Source organism: Balaenoptera ricei, chromosome 20 (assembly GCF_028023285.1).
Source record: "Balaenoptera ricei isolate mBalRic1 chromosome 20, mBalRic1.hap2, whole genome shotgun sequence".
Classification (NCBI taxonomy): domain Eukaryota; kingdom Metazoa; phylum Chordata; class Mammalia; order Artiodactyla; family Balaenopteridae; genus Balaenoptera; species Balaenoptera ricei.
This window is the reverse complement of record NC_082658.1, coordinates 13,735,227-13,751,708: the sequence shown is the minus strand read 5'-3', so window position 1 is coordinate 13,751,708 and position 16,482 is coordinate 13,735,227. Positions and strand designations below refer to the sequence as shown.

Below are 16,482 nucleotides of genomic sequence, written 5' to 3'. Positions count from 1 at the left end.
AATAAAATAGCCATACATATGAACAATGAAAAGGGGTGCACATTTACATACAAAAAAGGACAAAGCGTTATTTGGAAAGTTAAGTGAGTTTTTCAGAGTTCGTACCTGTGTTCATAAAGAGTCCAGTCATTGCCATGCTATTTTCCATATTAAACACACATGACACTGATATTGGTGTACCTTCAATTTTGCAATCGTTTTTCAACATACAAATGAGGGCAAAGAATGGCAGCACATTTTTACACATAAGTATAAAAAACACTCAGGTTTGCTTTTCAGGCAAGCACGATTTTTAAAAGTCAATGTTTTCCTTCCGAAAGACGTGACTATTGCATATTTATCCTATCTAAGTCGGGACTTCATCATTTTCAACCAAAGTTCCTTGCATAACATCCAGAAGAAGGAAGAGGACAACATGATCTTCAGAAAATGTTATAATTCTTCAGAGAGAAAAAAGTTAGAATGAGTTTCTGGGTTCAAAAAGATGTAACATTTTAGATTTCATGTATTAAGGGCATTGTGAAGCCATTATATAACCATGTCCATGTAACTCTAATAGCCAACAATCTCATTAGCTCTATTTTCAAGAGAGCCAAGGCAACGAAAAGAAGAGATATTAAAAGTTAACTACATAATACATTGGGGGAACAAAATTAGCTTGATTTGGCCAAGCATGGGATACAAGGGAGGGGCAGAAGATGAGGCTGAGAGAAGTCTTCCCTGGAGGACTTTAAATGTCACACAAGGGACTTCCCTAGTGGCACAGTGGTAAGAATCCGCCTGCCAATGCAGGGAACACGGGTTTGAGCCCTGGTCCGGGAAGATCCCACATGCCACGGAGCAACTAAGCCCGTGCGCCACAACTACTGAGCCTGCCCTCTAGAGCCTGCAAGCCACAACTACTGAGCCCGCATGCCACAACTACTGAAGCCCACGCACCTACAGCCCATGCTCCACAAGAGAAGCCACCGCAATGAGAAGCCTGTGCACCGCAACAAAGCATAGCCCCCACTCGCCGCAACTAGAGAAAGCCCGTGCGCAGCAATGAAGACCCAACGCAGCCAAAAATAAATAAATAAATAAATTTATTTTTTTTTTAAATGTCCCACAAAAAGGCTTAGACTCACTGTAAAAGAGGGTGTGCTGACCCTAGGGATTTGGAGAAGAATGCGACATGGGTCTTGTTATTAAGAAACTTACAATCTAATGGAAGTGACACCCAGAGAGGTTCATGAGCTAAAGAAAGGCAGGAGAGAAATGAATTATGACGGGGGAGATGGGAAACTTTCCCTGAGAATGTGGCATCTCATCTGGCCCCTGAGGGGTAGGTAGAATTTTGACAGTAGTGGATGGCAATCAGAGGGCATAATAAATGGAGAGGACGTGCAAAGACATGGAGTCAGAAACACATAGAGTATACTTGGAACACGATGAGGATTTCAATCCAGCTGTAGAAGATGTATGGGAAGCACCCTACAGAAAGAAGTTCCCCTCTGCCCACTGTTCTCTATTGCATAGCACTAATCATGACCTGTCATTATTCCTATCTGTTTGTGCTTCTTCTTCTTCTTCTTTTTTTTTTAATTTATGGCATGCGGGATCTTAGTCCCCCAACCAGGGACCGAACCCGTGCCCCCCGCAATGGAAGTGCAGAGTTTTAACCACTGGACTGCCAGGGAAGTCCCTGTTTGTGCTTCTTTTCTGCTGTTTGCTGTTTGTCTCTAACTCTAGACTAGGGGTTGGCAAACTTAACGAACAAGACAGCAAATATGTTAGGCTTTGCAGGCCATGCAGACGCTGTCACGACAACTCTACTCTGCCATTGTAGCAGGAAAGAAGCCCTGGACAGTGTGCTAGTGAAGGAGTGTGACTGTGTTCCTATAAAACTTTATTGATAAAAATAGATGTCGGGCTGGAATTGCCCCACAGAATGTAGTTTGCAGACCCCTGCTCTCAACTGCATGGCGACTGACTAGGGCTGGGTCTGTCTAAATACAACACCTAAGAGTACCCGATGTGGCAGGCACTGAATGTTGAATGGCTGAATGCAGAAGACAACTGATAGGGCTGTAAAGCTGGGTTGAGGGTCCATCCTATAAGGAAATTTGTTAGGGAGTTTGGACTCATTATTCTATATAGAATGGGATACCATCAAGGTTGTCTAGGTTTTTTCAAAGTTAGGTTTACTGAGATATAATTAATACAATAAAATTCACTCTTTTTATGTGTACATTTCAATACATTTTGACATACAGTCATTTAAACAAGCCCACCTAGGGACTTCCCTGGCAGTGTAGTGGTTAAAACTCTGCACTTCCACTGCAGGGGGCACGGGTTCGATCCCTGGTCGGGGAACAAGGATCCCGGCATGCTGTGCAAAAATAAATAAATTAATTAAATAAACAAGCCCACCTAGAGACATTTCCTTCACCCCAAAAAGCCACCTTGTAACCCTTGGCAGTATCTCTATCACCCCCAGGCCCTGGCAATCACTGTTCCTATAACTTAATTTCTTCTAGAATGTCATATAAATACCTCTTTTTGCATCTGGCTCCTTTCACTTAGTACAATGCTTTTGAAATCCATTGATGTTGGTGTGTGTATATCATTATTCTGTACCTTTCAACTGCTAAGTAACATTCCATTTCCATTAAATGGGTATACTGCAATTTGTTTATCCTCTCATCAGTTGATAAACACTCATCTTGTTTTCAATTGTTTAGTGATTATGTATAAAGCTGCTATATTTTTTTTTATTTATAAATTTATTTATTTATTTATTTATTTTTGGCTGCATTGGCTCTTTGTTGCTGCATGTGGGCTTTCTCTAGTTGCGGTGAGCGGGGGCTACTCTTCGTTGCAGCGCGCGGGCTTCTCATTGCAGTGGCTTCTCTTGCTGCGGAGCACGGGCTCTAGGCGCACGGGCTTCAGTAGTTGTGGCATGTGGGCTCAGTAATTGTGGCACACGGGCTTAGTTGCTCCGTAGCATTTGGGATCTTCCCAGACCAGGGCTCAAACCCATGTCCCCTGCATTGGCAGGCGGACTCTTAACCACTGTGCAACCAGGGAAACCCTATAAATATTTTTACACAGATCTTTTTGTGAATATATATATCTTTATTTCTCTTGGGGAACCGAGGAATGGGGTTGTTAAATCATAGACTAAGTGTATGTTTAACTTGATAAGAAAATTTCAAAATATTTTCCAGAGTGGTTGTATTATTTTGCATTCCCAACAGCAGTATATGAGCATTCCAGTTGCTCTGCTTCTTCACCAACACTTGCTATTGTTAGTCTTTTTCATTTCAGCCACTGTCCACGCTGCAGAAGCCAATTGGACAAGGAAAATTCCTGGGGCTAAACAAACTTATCATTACATCATTGAAATAAAGACTGGATGAGAGTGGGGCAAAAAGACTCCATGTGTTTGGGAATTCCCTGGCAGTCCAGTGGTTAGGACTCTGCGCTTTCACTGCCGAGGTCCCGGGTTCAATCCCTGGATGGGGAACTAAGATCCCACAAGCTGTGCAGCGTGGCAAGGAAAAAAAAAAAAAAAGACAATTCCATGTGTTTCTCTCTATCAGGGAAACAGACAGGCCTATTTTTATTTGGGGGTCGTGTCAACATAAGGCTCTATGCAGAAATAGAGTCCTTTATGAATACTGGTGTCAGGTAGTAAATGGACACCAAACTGATTTCTGTTGATGCCAGTGAACAAAAGCTCCATCTGAATATGGACCACAGAGATATTGGGTAAGGCCTCATATAGTTTGCAGGACCAAAAGATGGAGGTTTTTTCATGGTTCATGGTTAGTGAGAGACATGACAGTATGGTGGCCATAATGAGGGATGTAAAAGAAACAGCACTGGAAGCAAGAAAACCAACAGACCAAGAGATAGGAGGAGCTCAGATTCTGCTCAGCCGCTGCTAGCTCTGGGACCCAAACAAGTGGCTTCTCTTTGCCTAAGCTTCCTCATCAGTAAAATGAGGGGATTAGACAAGATGAATTCTAAGGCCCCCGTTGGGTCTGCAACAAGAGAAGCCACCTCAGTGAGAAGCCTGCACACCACAATGAGGAGTGGCACCCGCTTGCCACAACTAGAGAAAGCCCTCGTGCAGCAAGGAAGACCACAGGGTCTATAATTCTGTATCTCTAGGACTGGTTTCCTCCAGCCAGATTTTTAATGTTCCCCAGATATTTATCATAAAAATTGGGTACCACAAGATGGAAACATATCAGACAGTGGTCACTCTATCACCCTTTTAAATCCTAAAAAATAATAATACTATTGTTTCCCCAATGGAAGAAAAAAAAAGCTGTATTATTATTAACACGTAAACAGTTGAGCCAATTCAGAAAATTTCTAGAGACAATATAGCCTTTTCTGGTGCCTTGACTGAAGAGAAACAGCAAAGACATTTAATTCACACAAATCTAGGACATACTCAGATAAATTTGTTATGAATATTAGAATTTTTTTGGTTTTGAACTGAGAAAAAAGCCCCTCAGCTTTATGATAATGGTTATACGAATTCTTGAAGGTGTGATTAAGGAATCTAGTTTTGTTTAGGTCAGATAAAACAAAAACTCAGAAGTGAAATTATTTTGAAATTCTTCCATGTTGTCATGTGTATAAATAGTTCATTCCTTTTTATTGCTGAGTAGTATTCCATTTAATGGATATGCCACAATTTGTTGATACATTTTCCTGCTGATGAACATCTAGCTGTTTCCAGATTTTGAGTCTTACAAGTAAATCAGGCAGTCTTAATTCTTTTTTTTTAAATAAATTTATTTATTTATTTATTTATTTATTTTTTGGCTGCATTGGGTCTTCCTTGCTGCACGAGGGCTTTCTCTAGTTGTGGCAAGCGGGGCCACTCCTCATTGTGGTGCGCAGGCTTCTCACTGAGGTGGCTTCTCTTGTTGCAGAGCATGGGCTCTAGGTGTGCGGACCTCAGCAGTTGTGGCATGTGGGCGCAGTAGCCATGGCTCACAGGCTCTAGAGCGCAGGCTCAATAGTTGTGGCGCATGGGTTTAGTTGCTCCATGGCATGTGGGATCTTCCTGGACCAGGGCTCGAACCCGTGTCCCCTGCATTGGCAGGCAGACTCCCAACCACTGTGCCACTAGGGAAGTCCCCACAGCCTTAATTCTTCCCTTTACTATTTAGTAACTCCTCTGTTCTCTTTCAAAAGCACCTCCATACTTGGCCATGGGTTGATAACTGCTGAGGCTGCGTGAGGGTACACGGAGAATCATCACACCCTTCTATTTTTGTGTAGCTTTAAACTTTTCCATAATAAAAAAAAAAAGAAATTTAAGCACTTTATAAAGTGTTTTTCTCTGTCAATACTAAAAATATTCAGTAATTCTATAGTCGAACTAATGGGTCCAACTTGGGTGCTTTATTTTAAAAAGGTTTAAGTTTGATTCCCATATTTCGTTTATTATAGTCATGGGGAGTGTTTGCTAAAAAAACAAATTCTTTATCCTCTCCTCAGAAGTACTGAATCAGGTCACGCCACCAAGTCATTCTTATATGCAGGTAGTTTAGAAAACACTGAATTCTCTCTTTCTGAATGACCTAGCCTCCAGCTTTGGCTTCACATTGGAAAAGAGGAACAATAAATTTCATGCCCCCACTGTCATCTCCTTCTGTACCTACACTTTCAATTTCTCCCCCATCATTCTCGACTTCTCAAATACTCTGAAATTACATCCAGGAACCAACTAACTGCAGAGGAAAACTATAATGGAGAAACAATAGATAGGAACCAAAAAGAAATCTGTAAATGGGAAACAATACAATAAAAGGGGAAAGAAATTTAAGTGAAAAGATAAATATTTGAGGAAATAGAATACCAGTCCTTATCATCTTCCAATTTCTTCCCTTTCCCCAGGTCACGAGAGATCAGGAGCAAAGTTACAGGGATGCAAATGAGTGAGGAGTCATCAAGACTTCAGTATCTAGTTGAGTTGGAGGACTTGGTTAATTCCAGGCATGCTGGGGCTAACCTCAAGGTGAGGGGTGGGGGAGACCATAAATATTCAGTCTATACCACTAGTCATAACATCAATTTGTTCCTGAGACTGAGTTGCCATTTCTCTTGTATTTGAGTTTCAGTTTCTTGAATATGGCAACTGAGGAGCTATTCAAGTGCCCCTAGGGCTGGGGTGTCTTGCCAATCTCTTCTTCCCCCAGCCCTCACTCCTGCTTTGTAACTGACACCCTGTCCCTGAGTCCCACTCCGAGCTGGAGCGCTTCCCCACATGCTTTTCTGATGCTGCTAGGCAGGCTGCCTTCATCCCCCAACCACCTGCCTTCCAGAGGCCTTTCTTCACCTTCTCATGGCCATCCCTGTTGACACCCACCTACCTGGACCACACGGGTGGTCCAGCATAGAGCTGTTGTGTTTTCCAGGTGTAACTCCCTGTAATCACAAGCAGAGAGCATTTCCATCTCCTTCAATGTTCTGAGTACCATCTACCCAACTTTGTGTCAGCCAACCCTTCCACGTGATGCTATAGGATGTGATAGGGTATGTTTCTCATCATCATGGACACAATTTTGTCTTAGCATAGCTATAATATGCGGGTTCCAAGAAAGGGAAGCAGCTCTCTTCACCCCTCGATACCCTGATTCTGCCAACTGCTACACTATACTAGCTCCAGACCCTATGTAAGAGAGTAATAATAGGCTGGTGTGATGTTGCTTTAATGAACACACACCCTTATTCACTATTAGCAAAAGCTTCACCACCTCAACCAGCCAAAGATCTGTTTAAGCCTCACACTAATATTTACAAGTTTAAAGAGATACTAACTGGATACTGGGTTCTCTGGCTATTGGCCTTTTGCTTGCTTAAAATAATTCTTGCTGGACTTCCCTGGTGGCACAGTGATTAAGAATCTGCCTGCCTTTGCAGGGGACATGGGTTTGAGCCCTGGTCCAGGAAGATCCCACTGGTCGCGAAGCAACTAAGCCCATGTGCCACAACTACCAAGCCTGCGCTCTAGAGCCCGTGAGCCACAACTACTGAGCCCGTGCGCCTAGAGCCCATGCTCCGCAACAAGAGAAGCCACCGCAATGAGAAGCCCGCGCACCGCAAGGAACCGTAGCCCCCACTCGACAAACTAGAGAGAAGCCTGCTCTCTCAGCCAACTCAGCCATAAATAAATAAATAAAATTTTAAAAAATAATAATGATTCTTGCTAATAAAATAGTAGAAGCCTAAGAGGCAAATTTCACTTGCAAATACTACTTCTTTCCTCTGCGTAATGACTATTCAAAGAGACACGAAACAAAGAGAACGTTTAAAGGCTGAGTTTTCCTAGATGTAAACTCTTATACATTGCTGATAGGAGCATAAATATTACAATCACTTTGGGAAACATTGCATAACTCTACACTCCTAGGCATATTCCCTAGAAAGACAATCTCACATGTGGGTAATAAAAAACATGTTTAAGTATGTTCCCAGCAACAGTGTATAGAAAAGCAAAACTCTGGAAACAACCCACTATGGGTCAAAGAATGAATTAAATACATTACGGCAGATTCATATAAAGCATACTCTACAGCCATAAAAATGAATTAATTATAGTTATATGCATCAATCTCAAGATCAAAATGTTCAGTAAAAAAGATCAAGCTCTGCAATACGATGGGGAAACATAGTCTTCCCAAAAATGATGCGGAATCTATGGCCATACCACCCTTAATGTACCTGATCTCGTCTGACCTCGGAAGCTAAGCAGGGTCAGGCCTGGTTAGTACTTGGATGGGAGACCAAATGTGAATACAAGGTGCTGTAGGCTTTAAAAAAAAAAAGTGGTGCTGGGAATTCCCTGGCGGTCAAGTAGTTAGGACTTGGCGCTTTCACTGCCGGGGCCTGGGTTCAATCCCTGGTCGGGTAACTAAGATCTGCAAGCTGTGCAGCACAGCTAAAAAAAAAAAATGGTGCTAGGACAAAGTGGATATCCACATGCAAAAGAATAAATTTGGACCACCACCCTATACCATACTCAAAAATCTACTCAAAATGGACCAAAGATGTGAATGTAAGAGCTTAAGTGGTAAAACTCTTAGAAGAAAACATAAGTATAAATCTTTGTGGCACTGGATCATTGGCTTAGGGAATGATTTCTTAGATATTACACCAAAAGCAAAAGAAAAAGTACCTTGGACTTAATAAAAATTTAAAACTGTTGTGCTTCAAAGGACACTATCAAGAAAGTGAAACAAGAGCCCACAGAATGTGAAAAAATGTTTGCAAATCATGTTATCTGATAAGGGTCTAACATCCAGAATACAGAAAGAACTCTTAGAACCCAACAATAAAAAGACACATAACTTGAACAGAAATTTCTCCAAAGATAGACAAATAGCTAACAAGCACATGAAAAGATGTCCAACATTATGATTGTCATTAAGGAAATGCAAATCAAAACCATGCTGAGATCCTACTGCACACCCACTAAGGATGACTAGAATCAAAAAGACAGAAAGTAACAAGTATTGGCTAGGATGCAGAGAATCTAGAACACTAATACACAGCTAGTAGGAATATAAAACAGTGCATCAACTGTGGAAAACATTCTGGCAGTTCCTCAATAAGTTAAACAGAATTCCCATACGACCCAGTAATTCCACCTCTAGGTATATATCCAACAGAAGTGAAAACTGTTGTTCAAACAAAAGCCCGGACACGAATATTCATAACAGCATTATTCATAATAGCCCAACAGTGGAAACAACCCAAATGTCCATCAACTGATAACTGTATGAACACAATGTGATATATCCATACAATGAAATATTATTCAGCCGTAAAAAAGAATGAAGTACTGATTCATGCTACATGGATGAATCTTGAAAACACTATGCTAAAGGAAAGAAGCTGACACAGAAAGCCATATATTGTATGATTCCATCTATATGAAATGTCTGGAATACGCAAATCCATCAATATAGAAAGTAGATCAATGGTTGCCAAGGGCTGGGGAAAGTGGGGAGTGGGGGGTGACTGCCAATGGGGACAGGATTTCTTTCTGAGTGATAGAAATGTTCTAGAATAAGAAAGCGGTGATGGTTGCACAATCTTGTGAATATACTAAAACCAGTGATCTGTACACTTATTTAAAAGAATGAACTTTGTTATGTGAATTATATCTCAATACAAAAAGTTAACAGAAAAAAACCCAGCAAGCTGTTGAAGACTACCTCCTCTGGGATGCCACGTGTATAGAGAGCCTGGGGTCAGCTGGGGGCATGTAGAGTGTTCAATGAACTTGTATCATTCTACTTATTAAGCTGGGCAATAGGTTCGTGGGTGTATTGCTTCATATCTATTCAATATTCGATAAAAAACAAAACATTTACAAGAGCAATAAATATACTTTTCTTTCTGTTTTTCAAACCACAATCAACACAAAAATTGGATCTGAATTTAAATGACCGTAAGTTGGTAGTCAACCTTAACTAAGCAACCGCAGTGTGCAAAACACCATTACAAAAAATTGTGGGGAGTTAAAATAGAGGCAATGACAATCACAACCCTCCAAGGAACTTATAATCTAAAGTATGAGCGGCCACCAGCTCCAGAAAGCCATAAACCAGCTTCCTCGTGGAATAATTTCAGCAAAGGTTTTGAGAGTCCCAGCACCAGCTATTATTAAAGAATCCATTTCATACAATTTCATACATAACAATTTCATACAATTAAAGTATCAATATATTTTACTTTGAGAGCTTCAAATTTTTATTCTGAAAAGTTGTTTCCTCTCCCTTTTATAAATCTGCTTTTAAGGACTTGGGATAAGGTGGAACTAGACCATAGGAAAGTGTAAGGAACTTGTTTATGAGACTTGTTCTTCACTTGAAGTAATATATTTTTAAAGCCCCGACTTAAATGATATCTTTAGATTATCACACATTCTCATCTAGACTCTATTAGTTTCTGAATATTCATATAATGACATCTTGAAGTGCCTTTTTTGCAAGATACGGTCTAGATAAACAGACAAGCTTTCTAAAAACAATTAAGATTTATAATCACTGTAGGTCATCAAAAATTGCATCTATGTTTCCAGTTTTACCAAAGATTGGCAAATGCAAATAGTTTTAACTTGAATACTCTCTTTCCACTAAGGAAATCAATATTTTTATTTCATATCACAGTTTCTGGGATATATACTCTAGAAATGTATCATTCCAGTAACTAATTCAGGAACATATATCCATTTTAGAATCAACTGTTTAAATTAATACAAGTAACTTGATAATGAATGAATGTCAACTTCTCTTTGGCTGTGGAAAGCAATGGTGTTGGAGAAAGCAAATGGAAATTTGTAGCCAAAGAGCCCTGGATTGGAATCCAAATCTGCCACTGATTCTCTGACAACTGTAAAATGAAGATATTAGGATCCACCTTGGAGGTTGACTGCAAAGATGAAATGAGATAATTAACACAGTGATCCTGGCACACTAGAATGTTCCACAAACGCTGGCCCTCTGTGTTTTCCCCTTTCTTGTGAAAAAGCAAAGCCTTCTTAAGTAAATGTCCACATAGAGAAATATATAATTTTAATTAAACATTTAGTCACTAAAAAAAAAAAAATCGGCTTTGCCATTTACTAAATTTTCTCCTCTGCATGGTAAATTATAATCTTGGTTAAACTGTTTCAAAAAAATTTCATGAGAACCTTATTTTTAAAATTAAAACTAATGAGGAAGTGGAGAATAATCCATTCTTAAGCTTATTAATATAACTGAAGGCTTCATCTCTCTACCCAAGTGCTTACTGGTTTCTGCAACCAAGGTGAGCAGCTATGACCTATATTTTAGGATTTGGATTGGACTGAAAAGTCGCTGTGTTGTTGGATGAAGACAGAAAGGCATGCTTATCACATCTAGCACTAAATTAAGAGGAGTAGCTAATACGGTAAATAACAAAAGCAAGAACCAAAAACATTTTGTCAAACTTGAAATCAGCAGATGCCATTCATCACATTTACATTTACATTACAAAGTCCTATGGTAATGGTTGTTGTCGCTATAAGGCTGCTTGTTTTTGTAGGCCTCAGACACACCGGATGGAGAGACTTAGCTTTGCCAGAAGATCACGTGGATAAGACGAAGGTGAACTGATCACCTTGTCAGTCAGCAGTTTGATGCAGCTTCCAAAAATGACAATGCTAATACTAAAGCATCAACATAGCATAAGGTGCTGAAGTAACAGTTCCCATATTTTCAGCACTGGTCCTCCAATATCTTGAGCCCAACCTGGCCCACACCTCTTTTTGTACGGCCCACGAGCTAGCTATGCATGGGTTGAAAAAAGGCAAAATAATATTTCACGACATTTGAAAATTATATGAAATTCAAATTTCAGGGTCCATAAATAAAATTTTACCAGACACAGCCATGCCCATTCATTTACGTATTGTCTCTGCCTGCTTTCATGTTGCAAGGTCAGAGCTGAGTTGTTGCAATCTTATAGCCTGCAATTCTAAAATATTTCTATCTGGCCTTTTTACAGAAGAAGTTTACTGACCCTTGCTCTAGAGCACTGCATTCAATATTTTTGAAAGGGCAATAACAGAGGAGGTCCAACGGATTGGGGAGGGAGTCTGAAACCATTTCCTAAGGTGAATTGTTGAGGGAATTGTGGATATTAAGCCAGCAGAAGAGAAAACCAAAGAACAACATTACAGTTTTCTCTAAATATTTAAAGAGCCAGCATGTGGACGTGGCTTGTGTTTGTGTCACCATAGACAGGAAAATGAAAGTTCTAGGGAGGAAGACATCAACTAAATATCAGAGAGCATCTTCTGGGAATCCCCTGGTGGTCCAGTGGTTAGGACTCCCCGGTTCCCCTGCTGGTGGCCTGGGTTCGATCTCTGGTCAGGGAACTAAGATCCCACAAGCCGCTCGGCCAAAAAAAAAGCATCTTCTAACACATCAAAGTGGACAATCATAGATGTTATATCACAGAAGAGCAAGCACCCTGCCATGCTGGTATTTAAGCTAAAAGGCAAGATGATTGCCGTGCGAGATTATTATAGAAGATTCTCAGAGTGGGTAGGAAGCTGAACTGGTTTAACACTCAGGTTCTCTCTAAATTTTATCTCAAAAGAAAATGATCATAAATTACAGGTGAGAGCTTAATGACAGGTCAATGGAAACAATTTCTATTACCACATTCACTAAGGATTATACCTTACAGGGAAATATATATACCTTTATGTATGTGTATACGTATATGTGTGTAGGTACATATATATGTAAATGGCATATTAAAAAGAGGTTTATTTAAATAAAGAGCACAGTAGCTATAAAAAGAAGCACAGTAAAAAAAGAAGGGTTATTTTTAGGAGGAGGGTTCCAACTACACAAAATAAGGAAAGGACGTCCACTGCTAAATAAAATGAGCTGGAATCTTGCCTTGTGTTACTACAGGAAATCAGCTTGGTGCCGCTTGAAAAAGGGGAATAGTCTATATATATTTAAAATGGAAAGGGGAGGAATGCATTAAGAAAAAAAAAAGAGTGTGCTCAAATACAAAATACAGTAAAGGGCACAGTTGCGTGATTTACTTGCACTGGACTTCATAAAATAGTTTTACAAACAACTTCACAAAGCACGGCCACCTGTTAAGCTGTTATTTTGGCCTATCTATTTCCAATGGCAATCTTGACACCCAAGCAAGAGACATACCACCATAGCAACATAAACATCACGGTGTTGGAGAATAAAATTTTAGGAAGCAATTTATAGCTTCTGCAGGGCTGGAAATAAACTAATCCTTAAGCATTTGTTACTATGACATAACGTTCCCACAGGACAGACTCAGATCCTCTGGACACCTCAGGATTCCTTCCCATGGGTCATTTGGAAAGTACAGACTCCAAAAATGAATATTGTAGTAGATGGACTTCTAAACTAAAGGTATTTAAAGGTGTGAGACCGTGTGATTTCATGCACAGCTCAGGGAATGCATGATTACCAGGTATTCACACAGCATCCACACATGGACGATTATCACTGTCCCTTACATGTGCCGAGTGGGCTTGTATGTCATGTGATCAGCCCCTCATGGAGGCAAAAAGAAGGGTACTGGAATACTACTCAGCCATAAAAAAGAATGAAATTTTGACATTTGCAGCAACCTGGATGGACTTGGAGCGCATTATGCTAAGTGAAATAAGTCAGACAGAGAAAGACAAATACTGTATGATATCGCTTATATGTGGAATCTAAAAATACAACAAACTAGTGAATATAACAAAAAAGAAGCAGACTCACAGATATAGAGAACAAACTAGTGGTTACCAGTGGGGAGAGGGAAGCGGGGAGAGGAAATATAGGGGTGGGGGAGCAGAAGGTACAAACCACTGGATATAAGATAGGCTCAAGGATGTATTGTACAACACGGGGAATATAGCCAATATTTTGTAATAACTATAAATAACTGTAACCTTTAAACTTGTATGAGAAATAAAAAATTAAATTAAAAAAGAGGGGTATTGAAAGTTGAGGAAACTGAGGCACAAGAAAATCCAGTCTTCCTAAATCAATTCATGGCTATCAATCAGCAGGGCCTCACCATACTGCACCACCCTAAGCCAGAAACCCCAAGTTAGGACAATATAGGTACTTTAGCTCCAGGAGATAAAATGCTAAGGAAAGGGTAGAGGAAAATGAAAGGAAAATCATGTTTGAAAGTGATGAGTCCTCTTTTCAGGGATGATACTCCCCGTGAGAGGTGGGGCGATTACCAGGACTTAAAAGATGAACTTTGTAAGGTACGGCTGATTTGCCGTTCAGAAAGACCCAACCAACGGGAAAGAAAGCTGATTATCCAGCTTTAAGTTGAGACACACCCAAAAGGTGTGTCGTGGGTGGCATGTGGCAGGGCCAAGTGAGTCTGCATCAGGGTGAACAGGTTCTACCTCATCTGGGGATCTGAGAGACACCAGGGCAGATCCTGAGCCCAGTGGTCACAAACGTAGGCCTGGGCTCCAGCCCGGAACCACGGTCCATTAGCCCTGGCCACCATTTCTAACTGCCTGTTTTTCCTTTGCTCTTGAGTATTCTCAAAGATAGAGGCCTGCAAGGCCCGTGGGCAGTTCCTTCTCCAGATCCACAGAAAAGACTGTCCAAAGGCCAGGACAACACTGAATGCGGCCGTTCTGCAGATGAAAAACAGATTAATCTATGATGAAGCTTCTATGATGCCAGGGATTTGGCTGCTTTTGATATGAGAACCATTCCTGAACCCCTTTAAAAAATAAGATGGTTTCTGACAGACATAACCAACATTAAAACAAACAAACAAAAACCTCCTAAAAGAGCTAAGGCAGAAGGCTGGACACTATGTAAATAATGGCTAATTTGAAATATACTTGACCCTTTTGGAAGTGTGTTTCTTGAAAAGGCTTAAGGGGATTATTCCATTTGGACAACTAATAGCCTAATTACTATTTTTTAAGAAAACAATAACCAAACTCCTTTTCAGCCAGTCTTGGCAAGAAATCTCTAAGAACACCCATCTCTGCAGCACTATATGTCATACTGCTGAGAAACATAATTACACTCAGCTGCATCCAAGTTTCCATCAAACACAATCCAAAAGAGGTGAACTATTGAATCCTGAATCTAAAGGTTTTTCATTTTGGGCACGATGCCTCTTTATGAGCAACAAAAACATAACATCCAAAAAAGAAGCATTCGTCATAGCCTTCAATAGTCCAGGATTTGGGTCTCCAGTGCACACGGTACAGTCTGTACCCCAATGATTAAATACAATTCTAGTTACCAAACCCTTTGCACTTGGGGGGGATTAAATAACTCTATTTCATATCTTTAAACCTGTCTCATTGAGCAAAAGAACCGTCTATTTTCACAGCACTTTTCAAGCATTGAGAAAACCACTTTTATCCACCATGTCACTTTAATGGAGGCTGAAATAGCCCAGAATGATGACAAATGTTAGGTGACATGAATGGCTTTATTTGTCTTTTCATCGGCTCCAGCATCATCATCATCATTATTTCAGGTCAGGGTAAACTCAGCAAAATTTTCCTGATGAAGGCCCATGTCAAGAGGGTACAAACCTACAGGGAACTCACACATCTCAGAAGACATGTCCAGGGGTTCAAATACAAACTTTAGTGATAACCCCTGTCTTCAGAACTACCTGTCCATACAAGGAGGTGATTACAAGTCTTGTTTTCTTAAACATCTATCCAGTGTTGTTTTTCTATTTGGTTAAACTGCTAATTACTACTTTAACAAGAGTGTTGTTTTCTGTGACTTTGTTTTGCAGATGTCTACTATTTCGGGTGCATTAGAGATTAAACAGACATCTGTAAGGTGGCCCAGGCACACTGGAAAGTTCTCAGACTGGAGACCAACATTTTTCTACAACCCACTACTTTCTTGGACAGTGCAGGACACAAACCGCTGCTTGAGAGCGGCAGGACTGTAATCCTATAAAATCTAATGAAATCCAGGTTGTTGGCTAGTGAGTTGAAAACTCTACCTACAGACATCACTAAGAGAATTGACAACAATGAAAATGTTGCAAAGTTAACTTATTAATAAGCCGTCATAATAACAAATTAGTTTTTTTCTCCTGAGTTAAATATTTATCAAATCCTAAAAAAAAAAAAGCCAACATTTTAACTGTACTTCTTTAATTAGAAAAAGAGTCCAATTGATGTCTGTTTCCACCTGGTACAGGAATAAAGCATTATCATTAATCAAATATTCTGTCTTCTACTTTAATAGAAGAACACTTGTCAGTGACAACTTTGTTGGAAATACTTCTAAAATGCACTGGTACTTTTTCCTGCTTTGTAAGTATTCCAAGCAAAAATGCGCTTTTTGTGTTAAATGACAATATAGTAGGACTCCTGAATTAAAAGTGTCAGGCACTCCAGCTGTTGCTACAAAGGTATAGGTCACTAACTGAGTCATTAATGCCACCCAAAACATGGATACAGGTCCATCTTGTCATTTTCCTCCTTTGAAAGAAGGCAGAATTCAGAAAATATTTCTAGTTACCTTCTGTTAATTCAAGTTTTATTAAGTTTGCTTCAGGAAATGATGTATGAGTTTAATGATAAAGTAATAAACCAGTGCTTTAAAGGAAAGAAAAAAATGCTGACCAGATACCTAGAATAGTAAACTCATAGACAGAAAGTAGAATGGTGGTTGCCATGGGCTGCAGGGAGGTGGATAGGGAGTTATTGTTTATGGGTACAGAGTTTCAGTTTTACAAGATGAAAAGAGTTCTGAAGATGGATGTTGGTGATGCCTGGCCAACAATGTGAATGCCCTTCATGCCACCGAATTCTACACTTAAAAAATAGTTAAGGACTTCCCTGGTGGCTCAGTAGTTAAGAATCCGCCTGCCAATTCAGGGGACACGGGTTCGATCCCTGGTCTGGGAAGATCCCACATGCCGTGGGGC

At 40.1% G+C, this 16,482-nt stretch overlaps 1 protein-coding gene and 2 pseudogenes across 2 annotated transcripts in view; 1 reads left to right on the top strand and 2 right to left on the bottom strand.

Moving 5' to 3' along the window:
• PITPNC1 (phosphatidylinositol transfer protein cytoplasmic 1) overlaps positions 1-16,482 on the bottom strand; it is a 259,809-nt gene that overhangs the window by 229,710 nt on the left and 13,617 nt on the right. The window lies entirely within an intron of this gene.
• The window catches only part of LOC132355799 (RNA-binding protein 4B-like), a 52,567-nt pseudogene that overhangs the window by 28,464 nt on the left and 7,621 nt on the right, over positions 1-16,482 (bottom strand).
• LOC132356239 (5S ribosomal RNA) lies at positions 7,704-7,822 on the top strand (annotated as a pseudogene).